This window comes from Macrobrachium rosenbergii, chromosome 40, assembly GCF_040412425.1.
Source record: "Macrobrachium rosenbergii isolate ZJJX-2024 chromosome 40, ASM4041242v1, whole genome shotgun sequence".
Taxonomy (NCBI): domain Eukaryota; kingdom Metazoa; phylum Arthropoda; class Malacostraca; order Decapoda; family Palaemonidae; genus Macrobrachium; species Macrobrachium rosenbergii.
The window spans coordinates 28175255-28192583 of NC_089780.1; the positions used below are offsets into that span (position 1 = coordinate 28175255).

Consider the following 17329-nt stretch of genomic DNA (forward strand, 5'->3'; position numbering starts at 1 on the left):
GTGTGAACGAAATCGCGTGCTAAAATGGAACGCGGCTAGTATTGCCTTGTGTACAGTCCGCGAGTAGTGCATGGGCTTGTATCGGCACCTCTCGTTGGGACTTTTGACATTGGGAATCTTTATAGGGCAGGGTCCCGTGATTGTGACAATCTCACCCTTTACCATACACGACTCCATTTCTTGGAGCTCGGTCTGGGGGTAGTAACCCCAGCTTTACATTTAGCTTTTCTCTGGTATCTAGCAACGGAATTACCTAGAAATAAGTGCTGAATGGACTTTTTCACCGGGTGACACGGGACCCCGATCCAGAAATAATAATTTATAATAATGATAAATAATGATAATAAAATAATAATTATTTTATAATAATGATTTTATGTAGTGAAATTATTATTAATACATTATTGTTGCTGTAGTGAACAGCGAGAGAAGCAATTTTCTCGACACTGCGTCTGGCTGTTCCATTCGCCACCTAGAAAAGGCAGCTTGCATTCAACAATAATCCTATTTCGAATATTAACGGTGTAATTTGCATACAGTAAATCATTAAAACACTTCAGTTGCAACTGTACACCCAGATATCCTTTTATTTACCTAAAATTTACAAATAGCGTAACTATTTAGAGCCCGGGATGCAGTGTTACCAAGCGCGAGCACCACAGGCTGGTGGACAGATGGAAAAAACCAAGTATAGTAACAAACATCTATATATTAATGCTATTAAACAGTTACTACGCCCTTGAATGATTTTAATTTTCTCTTTTCCTTTTTTTATTCTAATATGCAGATTTTACATTAAGTTTTAGTCTTGTTTACTACTTACAGTCTGACTAAAAAATCTGACTATACAATTCTAAGAAAATCTTATAAAATGATAAATTACGCACTTGATAATGAATACACATTCTAAAAATTTCTTTGGTTTGGTGAAAATGCATAATATTCATAGGAGATGAGACACACAAATTTATATTCAAACATCACTCTTAGTCGAGTGCAAGTAAAAGCCACTTAAATACAATGGGCTATGTTTGCAGTAATTGCAAAAAATATTTCTATTTCCACATCATTACAGAATGCAAGCAAACCATAAAACCAAAGTGTGCAGAGCAGACACAAAATACTTCATGAGTACGCTTCCATCACTTCAGCGAAGAAAATTTTCCATAGAAAACCACAGTTTGTAATTCACCATACCCTATGCTAACCTCTTACACTAGACTTGTAGCAAATTCAAAATGAAAGAACCATAGTACCCCCAAACACCTGTCATCATTATGCAAGGAAAACATCACCTGAATATCAAACAGCGTAGACTATGGACCAAGCATATCAAAATCTTAACTGGCTATAGTTCATGCATGGCAGAATGCTGACATAAAAAAAAATTCAGATAAACTTATTAAAATCAATACAAGTGTTTATGACCAACCTCAGAAAACACTTTTGGTTATAAATTAATCAAACAAATTTATGAAATATCAATCAAATGAGTGAATGTGATATTTCAATATGTTTTCAATTAGTTGAATGCAAAATTGTATTCCGTAAAGGGAAAAATACAGCATTGCAACGTACTTTAACTACAAGGTACAGAAACAAAATAATTAGGTATGAGACCAATAAGCTACAGAGACCTCACAAACATCAAAAACTTAACTGCTCCGACAATATAGTCAACCCCCATACTCGCAGGGGATGCATACCACACCTCTCCCCCGCGAATAGCTAAAACCCGTGAATAGCTAAAACCCTTCTTAAAACACTCAGAACTGCCTATTTTGATAGTTCAAACACACTCAAAACAAACTAAAAATGCTTATACAGGTATTAGCTTACTTACGATGGGGTTAGGTAAAAAAAAAAAAAAAAAAAAAAAAAAAAAAAAAAAAAAAAAAAAAAAAAAAAATCGTTTGTTAGAAAAAATGTAAGAAATGCCAAAACGTATCTTGAACATAGCCTAGCCTACAATAGGGTATTTGGTGCAATGTACTGTATACATATATGGTAGCTTTGCCTACACTATAACATATACTTTTTACATACAAGGTATGGTTATTATTAATATCAGCTAATTCTGGAGGTTCATGCAAAGTGACTTATGATAATTCAATACAAAGAGAAATTGAATAACAAACAAGAATTAGCTTAGCCTACACTATGGTATATTGTTTACATACACGGTAGCATAGCCTACATTATATACATACACGGAAGCGTAGCCTACATTATACTCTCCCCTACTGTATTCACATATTGTATTATACAAATGTCAACATAACAAATATGCATCTTTTCTATGGATCTTTTAAAATGTTATGCCTTAATTCACTTTATCCAATAATATTGTATATATTCTTATATTGCTTTTGTATTATAAATTGCGATCATGGCGATCAACGTTTTGGTTTAGAAATGTTTACAAGGCGTTTATTTCGCCGCATTTAACTCAGTTCTGAGCGCTTTTCTTGCTTCTAGTTAGTGTAAATATATCTCTAGATACTTTATTTATATGGGACAAGGTTATTTTTCATTATACGAAGAGTTTTTAAGTCGAAATATAGGTAAAATATATTTCATTGTGAAATTAATTCATCTATTTTCGTTAGTAGATGACGATAGTCATTTGTGTAAAAAATTCAAGATTCTGTTTTTTGTAAAAAATTTATGATTTTCTGTTCAACTATTTTCACAGTAGTTTTGATTTACTTTCTCTCCCATATTACTTACGATTGAGTTTAATCCATGTTGCCGATGCATGATAATTTACAGTATAGTCATTAGCAGCCTGAACATTGTTTTCTCAGCTTCAGCTACAACTTGCAGCTTAAATTTAGCAGTATATTTCCTTGCTGATCTTGCTATTCTAGTACTTAACGTCAATTGTGCCATAATGTATGGTAATTGTTTATTACCGTACGATGGTTGAAATACCAGGTAAAAGGCTTTTGTTATCTGATTCGGTTATAAGCAAAACAGTTTCTTGGTCGGTTGTTTATGGCTGTACACATTTACGCAAGAGTATAATGTTACTAACAATACTTTTATCATTCTCTTCTACTTTTTTAACTAGAAGATGCGGTAAAGAGATGGGAGAAAAGTTGTCTATTGTAATTGGTCTCTCTTACTGCCTGATTACGCTGTTGCCTGCGCCCGCGCGAAATTTTAAAATATTTTACACATAATATTGTGGTATCGGTATTAATTGCTTACCCCATTGCAAAATCGAAATATCGTAAGGTGAATTATCGTAACTTGAGCATTACCTGAGTATTTTAACAGTTTTATCACAAAAAGTGCATTTAGTCATGAAAATGAGATGAAAATACAGTATTTAGTGAATATCTGTCAGTGAAAAAATACCGCAAATTGGCGAATTTTCCGTAAATAATTGGTATATACGTTCCAAAGAGAAATCTGTGAGTCTGCGAATCGTGAGAACGCGAATTCGGAGGGTTTACTGTATACAAATTGTCGGTCCTCTACATTGGAAATTACTTTCAGCGCAGCTGGAAATGGCTGGTGAATTTTCGAACAAGGTGGTTAGGCAGTTAACTACTGTCTGGGAAGCAAGGGTGCTGCCTGCCTGGATGTAAACATTCCAATTTGCTTTCAGCCGTTGTGCGCTGCAGTGTGTTTCTCGCTCTCTTCCCTGACTGCCTTTGAGCTGTTTTTCCTGGTGGGATCTTTCTTGTTTGTTCTTTGTCGTGAATGTGGATAAATCTTGTAAGCCCTCCTTCCCCCAGCGTGTTTCTTGGGGTGGGAGGAAAGAAATGTAACACCTTTCGCTCTAGCGTGGATATGGACCCACACGCCCTCTGCCCCACCTGTAGAGGACGTGTGTGTCCACGCGCTTCTCCTTGTGCAGTGTTGTTCCTGGTCTGCTGAGCAGTGGGTGAAGTTTGAGGGTAGGAGACAATACCGTAGGAAGCCCGCCAAGGCGTCGTCTGAGGGTAACACGCCCCTGACGACCCCTGTGGTGGCTGACCCGTCGGGATCGTTTCTCCCTCCCAGCAAGCTTCCCCTTCTTGCTGCCTCCCCCTCGGGTGAAGACTCCCCCTCCCCTTCCTCATTTGTTTTGTCAGGTGTGGAAGGCTGAGGGTGACATTCAGGACATCCTCTCTAGGGCTTCTCCTGGCTCCGGGGGCGAATTTTTTCCCCCAGAGCGAGTAGAAGCTTACGTTTTTGACTCGACTCTTTCCTCAGGCTTGGCGGTGGAAGCATCTCTTGATAGCCAGCTATCTGGCCTCACCTCTGCCTGGCTGCACCTGGGTCTGCCTGGTATTCCGTCACTGGAGGGTCTGGTATCCCATCTGTCAGGCGCTCCGGTGACAACCCACACAGGCACCACATCCACTACCACAAACCGTCACCATGTCATCATTCGGGAAGCTGCCTGTGACGGTGGCCTCACGCCTGGGCACCCAGGTGTCAGTCGCTCTCGCCATGCTCCATTCCGTGCTGCTGCCTCCTGGTTTCCTGGCCTCATTATCCCTGCCTGGCCCCTTACAGATGCTGACTCCCACTCCGGCTTCTGGCTACCCTGACTCTTGGCCTGGCCTGGATCCTCATGCACCACCCATACCTTCAACCTTCACATTGTCTACTGGCTTTACTGGTTCCCGCGCTGCTCCACCTGCCCCGGTAGCTGCTGGCCTGAGTACCATATCCACTACCTGGGTTGCGCCCACTTCCCTGACCCCCCTGGCTGCACCTGTGTCTTCTGCTGCTCCCTCGTGGATGGGGGACCTGACCGCCATCCTGAGGAAGATGACGAAGAAGAAGTGACCTAGGAAGGTGTCGTCGTCGTCTGCTATCTCTTCTTCTTCCAAGGCTTGCCAGCCAAATAAGAAGAAGCCTGCCTTCCCCCCCCCCCACAGGGAAGGCAGTGGGATCTCTTGTTGGCTCTTCCTGGTCCACAGACCAGGGAACCGAAACACTGACCCCCAGGCCAGTCGTATTGGGAGCCGAGGGATTGCAGACCTTGGTTTGCACTCCCCCTAAGTGCCAAGCCAGGTTCCCGGGAAGGTGCGCTGGTCCCTCGGGTCCGTCCGGACACCTGGTGAGGTAGAGAAGAGGCCTCTTGCTCAGGCTTCCCAAGAGGTCTCGGCCTTGAAGAAGACCGGGGCGAGTCCAGAGGACAGCGCAAGTTCTTGCCAGCCAGCTGTGCACTCGACTCCTTCCAGTCCCCGGCCACATTCGCGTGGCCAGCATGGCTCAAGGGAGCCGAGTGCACAGCTCGGCTTGCATGAGCTACTCCACTTTCCTCGGGAGAATGCTTTGCCAAGGCGAAAGTGTTCTCCTTGGCCTGGTTTGCCACCACCACCACGGATTGGTGACCACTCCCAGCCCGCTGCTCCTGTTGGTTCTGCCAGCAAGACCAGTGGGAGCGCCCGATCCTACTCGCCTGTCCCCTCTACCCCCTGGGCTCCTCCCAGGCAGCACGAGTCGGACAGGAAGAACTCCGGCAAGTTGTCTCCCCAGAGTTCTACCTCGGGGGTGTATGTGCCTCAACATCGGCGAAGGGACCATGGCCTCTTCTGTGGATTGTCCTTCGCACCTCGAATCCTTTTGGGGACCCAAGAAGGAACCCAAGGCTTTGGTGGGGCTGCAATGGTCCACGCTTGTCGAGGGGGTTCTTGATCAAGTGAATGGTCTTGTGTCTGGGCATGACAATTCACTACAATCGAACCGCTCAGACAAGCTGCTTCTCCCTCCTCTGCCTCATCAGAAGCGTTTCTATACGCAATTGGAGAGGTCATTGCAGCCTAAGCAGGTTGACCCGGACTTGGTTCGTCTGGGCCCTGGTCTCTTGTTGTATATCATATTACCAAGTCCTAGAAATCTCAGCACAGTTAGGAGAAGCAGTTGTTGCACAGTATGTGGAAGATGGAGTAATCTGTTCCCCAGATTACAACATAGATCATAATCCAACTGCGACCACACCACTCAAACCAGATAGAGAGTCAAAAATGAAGGTTAAAAAAGTTCCAGAACTTCCAGAAGCATACACCAATATTCGACCAGCATACATCACCAAAACCCCCAATCAGAGACGAGGTCAAAAAGGGAAAAAGGAATCAGAAGAAGAGTGACAGGAACAAGCAAGACACCAGGAAACTGGCAAAGCTTCCTTCGTGACCCCAGCAACAAGACTGAACTGTTTCACTTCCTGGCCAAAAAGATGTGTGAAGCAGAAACAACAACCACAGTCATTGTCACAAAAGGAGAGGATGCCATTAGCAACACAGTGAAGTCTCCGGATGCTGTGTCCCCATGTTGTCACGAAGAAGCTGACAGTTGAATGAATGTTTGTTCACGCTAGGGATGCAACGACTGACGGGAGCAAGTCTACAATCAGCATGGCTAATGACACAGATGTGCTAGTCATTGCAATATCTGTACTGCCATCTTTCCAGAAACTAGGTCTTCAGGAAATGTAGATTGCCTTTGGCCAAGGAGCCCATATGCGATGGATTCCAGACATCTCTAGCTTGCAAAAAACAGGTCTAACCTTACAGCCTCTGATATAAAAATTTTGACCCCTCAGGGTTATAGAGGACACATTCCAGCACATGAAAACCAATGTTGGCTTTCAAAATTCTATTGCAAAAGTAGGTCAACATCTATTTGACTGCAGTGGTGTATGGCTCTGATGATATTCGCTGAATTATCCGTAGAGTTTTCTGCTCCCATGTATTATAATACTGGCTCCAGTTTCAAGCACTATAGTGTTGCAACTGGAAAGATGTGTATTGTGTACTGAAATGCTAATAATTAATTAAAGAGTACAAAATATTAATCTATTTGTTGTATATTTACGTTTTACGAAGAGTACCAACGGATAAGTAGCAATGGATATATTAAACAAACGATATAAAACTTGAATTTTTACAATGTTTTTATCAGATCTTGCATCAAATATCGTATTAACAATTAACATACTATTTTATTTTCTTCCAGGTGAAAAATTTAGATAAGTTACTAACATGGAACCTGTTTTCAACAACAAAAAGATCCTCATGCCAGGATACTGACTTTACAAAGTGTGTGATCTGTCAAAGCAGTGCCACAAACAGTGACCTAAACAGCTTAACGAAAAGGGGGTTTGGTGCCTTCAAATATGCAGTGGAAATGCGTCAAGATGAAGTTTATGACAGGCTTTGGTCAGTTATGATGGATGATAACAATGTTTCTAGCCATGAAACCTGTGTGTCAAAGAACATGACAGCAACTATACTCACAAGAAATATGTATCAGAGCATGCTGTAAAGAAGTCCAGAGTTGAGGAAAACAACCCTGAAACTAGTTCTGTTGCTCTCTCTGTTGATTTATGCAAAAGGTCTTCAGTCAACTTCAAGGCATGTTGCTTTATTTGCAATAAAAAAAAGAGATTCAAAGGGAGAATGGCGGCTTATCCTTGTAGCCACAAAGAAAAGGCAAAATGCTATACACCAGAAAGCTAAGAAATTAAAAGATGAAGATAATCTAGTCAAGATTCAAGGTCATACAGAAGAGTCAATAGATATGATTGCTTCAGATTTTCGGTATCATAAGTCATGTATGAATCATTTCATGAACAGGAGACCAACACAAACCTCAGTTTCTATTTATCGTGTTCATGATGATGCTTTCTCTCAACTAGTGTCTGAAATTACAAAACCCTTATTAAAGGAGCGATCTGGTTTTTTTATTACTCAACTGAAACAGATACAGGGAACTCCTTCAAGAAAATAAAGCAGGCAATGCAGATTTATATAGAACAGACAGGTTTCAAAAAACGTCTGGCTGATCACTTCGGGAGTGACATCAGATAGTGCCTCAAAGAGGAAAGGCAAGTTTGGTCTGTTCATCAAAGATTACAGTGTCAGAGATGTGCTCCCCTAGTGGCTAGCTTGCAACATGAATTAAATGATTCCGAAATACAAGTAGAATCTGATGAAAGTGACAGTGATATCAACCAGTCTTTAAGTACTCAGACTGACTTCTTTGGTTTGTCAAAACATCTGAGGTCTGTGATGAAAGAAAGAGCAAAATCACAGCTATACAGAAAAAGAACTGATGTAGGAGAAAGCTCATCGATAAACTGTAGATAATGTTGAAGATTCTCCTGGATTAGAGATATTTTTATGATTCTGCTTCTGACAGTATCCCAGATGATCTTTATAATCACCTAGCATGGATAATTACAAATACTGGTGCAGATATAGATCCATGTGGTAGGGTGCTTTGCCAGATAAACAACACCACAAGGTTCTGAACATTGCACAAGATCTCATGTTTCAAACTACAAATCTGCCTATGCCAAAGCAGGTGGGCCTGGCAATACATATTTTGAAACAAACTGGTAGCAAAACCATGGTTAACATCATGAATAGGTTCGGACATACAGTCAGTTATGACAATACCCAAAGGTTCATTACTGCAGAGGCTCAACATGTTGATCAGCAGTCTATAGAATATGGACACTTTATCCCATCTGGAATTGTTTCCAGTCGATTTACCCAATATGCATTCTGACAATCTAGATTTCCATGAAAATACACCAGATGGCTCAACACTGCATGCAACAAGCCATATCATTTATCAGTATGTAGAGGGGATGAAACATCTGTTGCATCTGTTTCACTGAAAAAAACAAGACGAAAAACTATTGAAGAACCTGCAACCTTTATGGTATCAGAAAGTTGTATCAGCATAAAAGATAGGCGAAAAGCAAGATCTTTAGAGAATGTGCCTTTGAGTAGTCTGGAGGAGTGTATTTCAAGCTTGATAGAAAATGATTAAAAACGTGGGCAGTAATGCGAGTTGCAGTACATGAAGGAGGAGAATGATAGTGATATGGCAAGAACAACAGCATGGAATCAGTTCAATGAGAAACTATCGAAACAACAAAGCACTCTACAGTCATTGGATATGGACCTCTATTTCCGCAGTCACCAACAGATCCTAGAGTTGTACAGGCATCTGGATTACTTTGTGTCACTATCAAACAAACTGGGACAAAAAAGCACTGTAGTCACAGCTGATCAAGCCATCTATGACATTGTCAAAGGTATGTACTAGGAATAATTTAGCACAAATAAGTAATGACTTGATTACTGTACTTAGTTTCAGACATATAGTGTGAGGAGCTATACATGAAAAATTTTTAAATGAATATTACTGGGAAAAGAGTCAACAACTCTTGGCGCATCTCTACTACGGGGTTTTTAATATATCAATAATATGAAAACATGATAATTGAGCCATGTAATTTCAAGAAAAAATATGAGACTAAGAAAGATACTGTGTAGCACATTGAAGTCTTTTTTCTTACAGGTATCACAACTAGACATCCTGAGCTGTATGCCAATCTGGTGGTGCGACTGGGTGGATTCCACATAGCAGAAAACTTTATGGGAACCATTGGATTCTTTATGAAAGGTGGTGGCATTGAGGAACTTCTTGTTGAAAGTGGAGTGTGTCAAGGAGGAACTGCAAATAAAGTGATTGCAGGGAAAGATTATTATAAAATGGTAAGATACCACTCAATAATAAGTGAAAGCATGATTGGACTACTATGGGAGGCTTTTGAAGAATGGATGAGAGCAGAAATATATCCAGAAAACATTGATTTGTACAACTCTTTCCATATGCTTCTTAACAATTTGAAGATACATGATTCACAAAACTCTAAATTACTCTGTGAACAAATCAAAGCACAGCTGTTTTCACTTACAACCGTATGGAATAATTTCAAAGACAGTATGACTGTTACTGGCAAATATTGGTGCATGTACATTGATATGGTATGTATACTAAAAGAATACATTCATGCTGAAAGGGCGGGAGATTGGATGAAACATCTCAGTTCAGTAAGGAAGATGTTACCATACACTGTTTCAGCAAAACACACAAAGTACATGGTTTGCCTTCCTTTATATTTAAAAGACATGGAAGAGCTCCCACAAAAACATCCTGAAAACTCTCATGCAAACTTCATGAAGGGCCATTTCACGGTGCATTGTGTGGGAGGTAAATTTAATGGTGTTTGGACGGACATGGCCCTTGAACAAACTTATAATAGTGAAGGGAAAACCTCTTTGTTCAAGGGAATTTCTCAGGCACCAGCATCCAGAGAAAAGTATGTAAAGGCAGCTCCATTCATGACAAAGGTTTCACTGAAAGCATTAAAGCAATGGCTGAGATGGGTCAGTCCAATTCTGCCCATCACGGCGATTCACACAGCCAGGCCATGCAGGATATAAAACTTGTAGAGAAAGTCAGAAATGTTATTACTGAGAAAATGATCAATCCTTTTTCTTGCACAAATCAAACAGACCTCATCAATGTTGCTACTGGACAAAAATGTCCATCCACAACATTGATAGAAGCTAACGAACAACAAAAGGGAACCAAGCATTGAGTAAAACCAGAACATACAGGTCTCAAATTAGAAGCTCCACATATGGTGACATTTGCATCAGGCATAAAAAAATTAAAGTCTAAAACTCAAAGCCTTGTTGACATATATAAAGATGAGAGCTCAGTTACCAGAGCATTGTGCTTTGCTCAAAATGCAGATGATGAAACAAGAAAAAGCCTTTAGTCATGAATGGACTGCTTATCCTCTGTCACTCTTTGATGTAAAATTGCACACTTGCAGCAGGATATTCAATGCGCAAAGGTTGTAAGTCAAACTTTTAACAAGTCTAATGTTAGAGGCAGGATTTGAAGAAGATATTTCACAACCAACACTGCCAGATTCACCTTTACAGACAGTGTATCTCATAGACATGATGTCGTTTGTCAACAGATTTCAGCATTCATGTGCAAAAACATTTGGTGAACTCTTCAAATCCTATCTCCAACGTATTCTCCAAATGAAGCCAACCAGTTGTTCATGTATTAATATAGTTGGTGATAGGTATGACACTGACAGTGATCACAGTGTGAAGACTTATGAGAGGAAAAAGGAGAGGCCAGACAGAGAACTCAAAGGAATTTTGTGTATCCAGCAATCTTGATATCCCAGAATGGAAACAGTTAATGGCAAACCCAAAGAACAAGGCAAATCTCCTTCACTTTTCTCTATTGCTCATTATGTGAGAGTTCAGCAGAACTTCCAGATGATGTTACTTTCATTTAGGTGGAATGGATCATGAGGACAGCGGACATACAGTTGCCATTTCAAAGCAGTCTACTACTGATCTGCTGAGCCTCTCTTGTGCTGAACACGAGGAAGCAGACACAAGGCTTATCGCACATATTGCCTACTGTGTGGATCATCTTAAATATGAACGTGCAGTTGTATACGCAACAGACACTGACATTACAATGTTATGTATGTACCACTTCTGTCGATTTGAGGATTAAAGGAACTTTGGATTCAGGGAGCAAATAAATTTTTCCCTGTGCACAACCTTGTCAAATCGTTGAGTGAAAAATATGAACGAAATCCAAAGGAGATGACAGCTACTCTACTCAGCACATACATCCTCAGTGGATGTGATACAGTGAGTTATCCATATAGGCGAGGTAAACGTAGGGCTGCAAAGGTGGGATTGAATCTGTTGGGGCAACTGCAACATTTAGACACTTATGATGCAACTCAGCATACAGGAAAACTGGATGCTACATACAATGATGCAAGAAAGTATTTCATTGCACTTTATGGACACAACGACACTGGTATAACATGTTTAAACACACTTGCCAGCACATATTTGCATCAACAAAGTCTGATCTGAGAGTACTTCAACCGAGAATGCATTTCATTTTCATGTATTGCGTGCCTTGTACCAGTTAACTTTGTATAAGCAGGCAAGCAAGAATGCTAGTGCCATTAATTTAGCACTCCCCTCACCTTGTGATTTTGGATGGAAGCTTCAAAATGGAATCCTAATTCCTATCACAATGTCTATGCCAGCAAAACCTGATATAAAGTCATTTGTACATTGCATGTGTAAAAAATCCAGTGTAAAAAATCCAAGTGTTTGAGGGGATGTTCTTGTGCAAAAGCTGATGTTCCCTGTTCTGTAGGGTGCCTTTGTCTAGGACAATTAGAAAAATGTAGTAGGACTGTATATGTAACTGACTCCTCTGAGGATGATGAGCCTTAATATACTAAAAGAATATCTGTGCATTGCTCATATGGTAATTTTTTAAAGTACATTTATGTATTATTTTAAGTTGCTTTTTATGTTTAATTCATTATATGTAACATTTTGCAACCTAAATACTATATAATTATGTTGGTTATTAGTTCATGGTGAAAACAAATATAATTGTGTTTATAGTTTCCATTACATAAATCATATTATTGTATTTCAACTTCAGTGTATTGCAAATGGAATGTACTAAAATTTCAAGTACTGGTCCAGCTTAGTGAGTTAATTAAGATACTAATATACTGGTAAACCATACTACTAGTTTGCACATCAAGGAAAACTTTAAATTTACTACAGATGTTTTACTATTGTTGTACTCAGCGAATGTTTAAAAAACTTTAAAAACAATATTTTGAGATAGTTTGCAAGAGTTTCATTAAGTCCAACATTGATTTCTTATGGCCTCAGATGTTCTTCTAACTAAATATTAACACCAAACTTTTATATCATGCCGGGCAATTTTTTCAAAATTTCTTGGTAGTTAATTGGAGTCGATGGATTCCAGTCCATGAGGTAGTTTGAGCAGCCAATTGGGCTGAGAAAGCTAGAGGATCTCCTACTTTCAGGTGCATTCACTGGATATGACATTGTGTCTGCCTTCCATGAAAGCGAAGAAATCTGCATGGCAGACTTGGAATGTATTTGATGATATTACTGAAACATTCATCAATCTCAGCCAGCATCCAAAACTGATTCGTGATCTTGACATGCAGAGGCTGGAAAGATTCGGTGTCCTCAAGTACGACAGATCAAGCACAGCCACTGGTGTGAACGAAGCAAGACTAGATCTGTTTGCCTGCAAGCAGGGGCTGTACAACTCAATTCCACCAACACAGGCAGCCCTCAGAGAACATGCAAAGTGTGCAGCCTACCAGGCTGGGATCAGAGGGGCCAGGCAACCCACTATAATCCACACATGAGCAGTCCAGCTGAATGGGGTGGACACAGAAAGGAGAAGCATGGCAGATACATTGGGCAACACTACCACCGATTGCAGCAAGCTGTCAAGAATTGACAAAGTGCTCCTGTAAGAAGGTTTGCAAAGGAAGATGCAAGTGCTCTCAGTCAAACTTCCCTGCACATCACTCTGCAGCTGCATCTTGTGTGAACAGTAGCAGATCGAGAAACAGCAGCACAGTATGCATAACTTTGAAAATGTACTAGCTGGGACAAAACTTATGTAAAGAAAGACAAACATCTTGGTGGTCATCTTGAGAAATATGTCTCAGAGTGCTTTTTAAACAGGAAAATATAGTTCAGCAGGCTTCAAAACATAGGAATCCACACTCAGATCATGCAAATCAGACAACTACAAATATTTCTAAGCAAAACATCTAATTCGGGTGGTTATTTTGGTGGCCATCTTGAAAATGGCTGCCATCTTGGATTTTCAATTGGCTAATTGGGCAGATTTGATTAGTATACCTTGGAAGACACGTGCCAAATTTGATGCTTGTATCATCATTTGCACGATTTTTCTGTTATCTGCTCCACTAATGGCCATCCACTCCGTACCTGCGTACCTGCTTATCCACAGTCTTTCTCAAAGGAGTGGCAGGCCAAGTCAGAGGACTGTGAATGTTGTGCATCTGCCCACGCTGAACAAATGAAGCTACAGTATGATCAGCATGCCCGCCCACTTCCCAGGTTGAACACTGGTCAAACAGTAAGGATCCAGGATCCGACTTCCCACTGCTGGGACAAGGTTGGCATCGTTATGAGTTGTGGCAGATCAAGGGACTACAAAGTGTGTCTCCCCACTGGCCGCGTTCGGTGGCGTAATCGCCGCTTTCTATGTCAAGTGCCACCCCCTGGTGATGACCCTCTTCCCCATATCCCTGTGGCCCCTTGCACGGACATGGAAAAGTCCTTAGCATCTAACCCTCCAGTGGTCCCACACAGATCTCAGGGGCTTAATGAAAAAGAGCCTGCTTGAGGTGGAACTAAGAGCGTGAGGGGGGAGAGAGGTGTAGATAAATGAAATGTGAGACTGTACATTAACTACCATTTTGCTATGCTTGTACTCATTACATTATCATGTACCCTTTATATACCTGCTTTGAATATTACTGATGTCTCATGTATAACAAATATACCTCCTATGTCAGGAGTGTCAAACTTATGGCCGAGCTTGGGCCAAATGTGACATATTGGGATGGTCTTAGAGTTTGAGCCTGTTGAGGTGCCAAGAGATTTTTCAACTCGAGCTACTACAACTGTTAGAACTGAGGAAAATTTAACTAAAGTTACTAAACTGTTAAAACGAGACATAATAAGTTTTACCTTTCATTCATATGACAATAATTTATTAATTTATTTCATATTATAATTGCTAATAAGTAATTACCAAATCTTTGATGGCCCTCGAGACCATAACCAAGTGCATAATTGGCCCTGGAAAGGATTTGAGTTTGACACCCCTGTCCTATGTTCTTTATATTATATTTTTGTTTCATTATGAGTGTAGCAATGCCCTGAGGATATGGTAACATTGTATTCTTCCCTCCTCTGGCCACTGCATGAATTCAGTGTATCGTCCAGTCTTCACCTGTGACGGAAGTCTCCCTGTCCACTTGTATATAAACACTCAAATGAACCTACTAGCTTATACATAGTGTTTCCTTCCTCCCTTCAAGAGAAGCAGCCACAGGATGTAATAAGCCCTATTACGGCTCCATAAGGAGCCCCAACAGTACTTGCTCTAGCACTGTGTGAATGTGCTTGTGCAATAAAACACTGAAAAAAACAGACAAAGAAACAGTAGAGTAGAAAATCTTGTATGATCATAATGTTTATCCCAAGGTGGTGCATTTGTGACTTTATTTGATATATCAACCCGTAGTTTACTTCTCTTCTCTTGGTTTTAATTGCTTCTTTTTATATGTGATGACAAGTGATGGCTATTTTGGCTTGTTCCTTGTGTATAAGGACACTGATGACTATTATCAGTAATAATCCACTAAAAAACAAAAAACATGGGGACATAAACATTGAGCACAACATCAAATATTCTTCAAGAGTAACAAATAACACCAACATTAATTGTTACAGACAAGAGGTTTTGACTAACAACTTCTTTTCCTAAATTCCCAGACATCTGGAAACCCACCAGTTCAGTTAAGTATAAGTTAAGTATATCTTAGTTTAACCAGACCACTGAGCTGATTAACAGCTCTCCCAGGGCTGGCCCGAAGGATTAGATTTATTTTATGTGGCTAAGAACCAACTGGTTACCGAGCAACGGGACCTACAGCTTATTGTGGAATCTGAACCACGTTATAGCGACAAATGAATTTCTATACCAGAAATAAATTCCTCTAATTCTTCATTGGCCGGTCGGAGAATTGAACACGGGGCCAGCAGAGTGCTAGCTGAGAACGGTACCCACCCATACAATGAGGAACAGTCCCACCAGTTCAGTGACATGACAAAGAAAAGAACAAGAATGCAACATGAAACCCCTATTCAGAATTTCCTACAGGGCCACAAAGGTTTATACGGTATTACTGACTGTAGCCCATTCTGTACAACACCTTCCAACCAGGGGACTGAAACATACTCATTTTATCAATGTATCTGTCTGCACAAACAGCAAATACAGTCGACGTGCACTCCAAATGACAATTAAACAGAACTTCAATTCAACTATCGCTACCACAGAATGCCATTCTTAGTCTTTTAAGACCATCATACAAAAGTGACCTTTACATTTCATATGACATTTACTTAAATGATACTTTACATTACATTCTGAATCTCTGCTCTACTGAATATATGTAACACTGTCCACAAAAGCCTAAGAAACAGTAATTTTACATTCCCTTTCCAACGAGAACACTAAAGCTATTCCCATCTTACATAACTTCTTTAGACTTGCAAAAACTTCAACCTGATACTATATGTCATACAGTAAAGTAGTAATTACAATCTTGCATATAAGTTACAGGGAGACAGTACACCCTTCATACTCCTTGAGGAAAACAAATACAGTATTTAAAATACAAATACACTTTGATGTAAAGTCATATTTTTCATACACTATACTGTATATTAAATAATGTACCTCTTTAGACAACCACACAGTCATTTTTATATTTGCTTAAACAACAGGAATACCACATGGAAAAAGTAAACTTATTCATTAGAAAAGTTATACAAAATAACTGTTTAAAATAAGTACTCATTAAAAGTAACTGACAAATGATTTTGACAGGTACACAGCAAACCTCAGTTCACCACTCATTAATTAGAAACTTTACAAGAAGTCACTTTAGACAGAGACAAACTTACTTGTAGAGCTATACAAAGGTCACTCTTAAACACCATATTCATTCTAGTAAATTAAACTTAATAATGAAGCAATACTAAGCAAAGTCGTCATATTTCAGACCAAAGGTCTGGAGGAAAATGTTGAAACAGAGACTTGGGTAAAAGAAACACTGAGTGAAAGAATACGAGAAACTCAAAGTTACTAAAGAAAGGGAGGAGAGAGAATGAGAGAGTGAGTGAAAAACAAATGCTTTGGGATCCCATACCTCCTCCCTGCCAGTGCCTCTTCCTTTTTCTTTCTCTTCCTTCAGGTGGGTGGCCACACTGCACTTGCACCATGCAATCCAAGAGGTGCAAGTAGGGAGGTTAACTATTTTTAATCTTTCCATTTAGCTGTTGAGAAAAAGTACTTCAGTTAAGACTTCAATATGTAATCACGACACCAAATTATCAGATGTACATACACTCTTAAATACTGACCATAAACAAAAAGTAAACATGGGTTTCTCACTTAAAGATGTTTGTATATATAAGTGCCTGGAAATAACAAAGACGTTTAATATACTTTGCTTCTCAAATTTGCTAACATCAAAATAAGACAGAAACAATAGCAAATATTCTACATATATATAGTCTTCTTTGTTTCTTTCATACATTTTCAAGGATGAAAATGGATTCCATCATAAACATAACTGTCTCCTACTTGTGCAAAAATGGTGCCTCAACATTCTGTGTGAACTATAGCATAAAACTAAGCAACGTATGCTCAAAGCTGTGACAGTAATGAATAAATCAGGTAGTAACTAAACTTATGTAAAAACTTTCAACCAACTGAGTTTTACTATAAGCAAACAAAAAGATGTTTGAAGCAGTTTACAGAGAGAATAAATGGTTATAACAAAGCAGGG

The 17329-nt window shown here is 39.8% G+C and overlaps 1 long non-coding RNA gene across 1 annotated transcript in view; it reads right to left on the reverse strand.

Moving 5' to 3' along the window:
• Positions 1-17329, reverse strand: part of LOC136826297 (uncharacterized) — a 55244-nt gene that overhangs the window by 21212 nt on the left and 16703 nt on the right. The window contains exon 2 of the long non-coding RNA XR_010849585.1: positions 16688-16814. This is a non-coding gene — a long non-coding RNA (uncharacterized lncRNA). The remainder of the gene's footprint in view (positions 1-16687; positions 16815-17329) is intronic.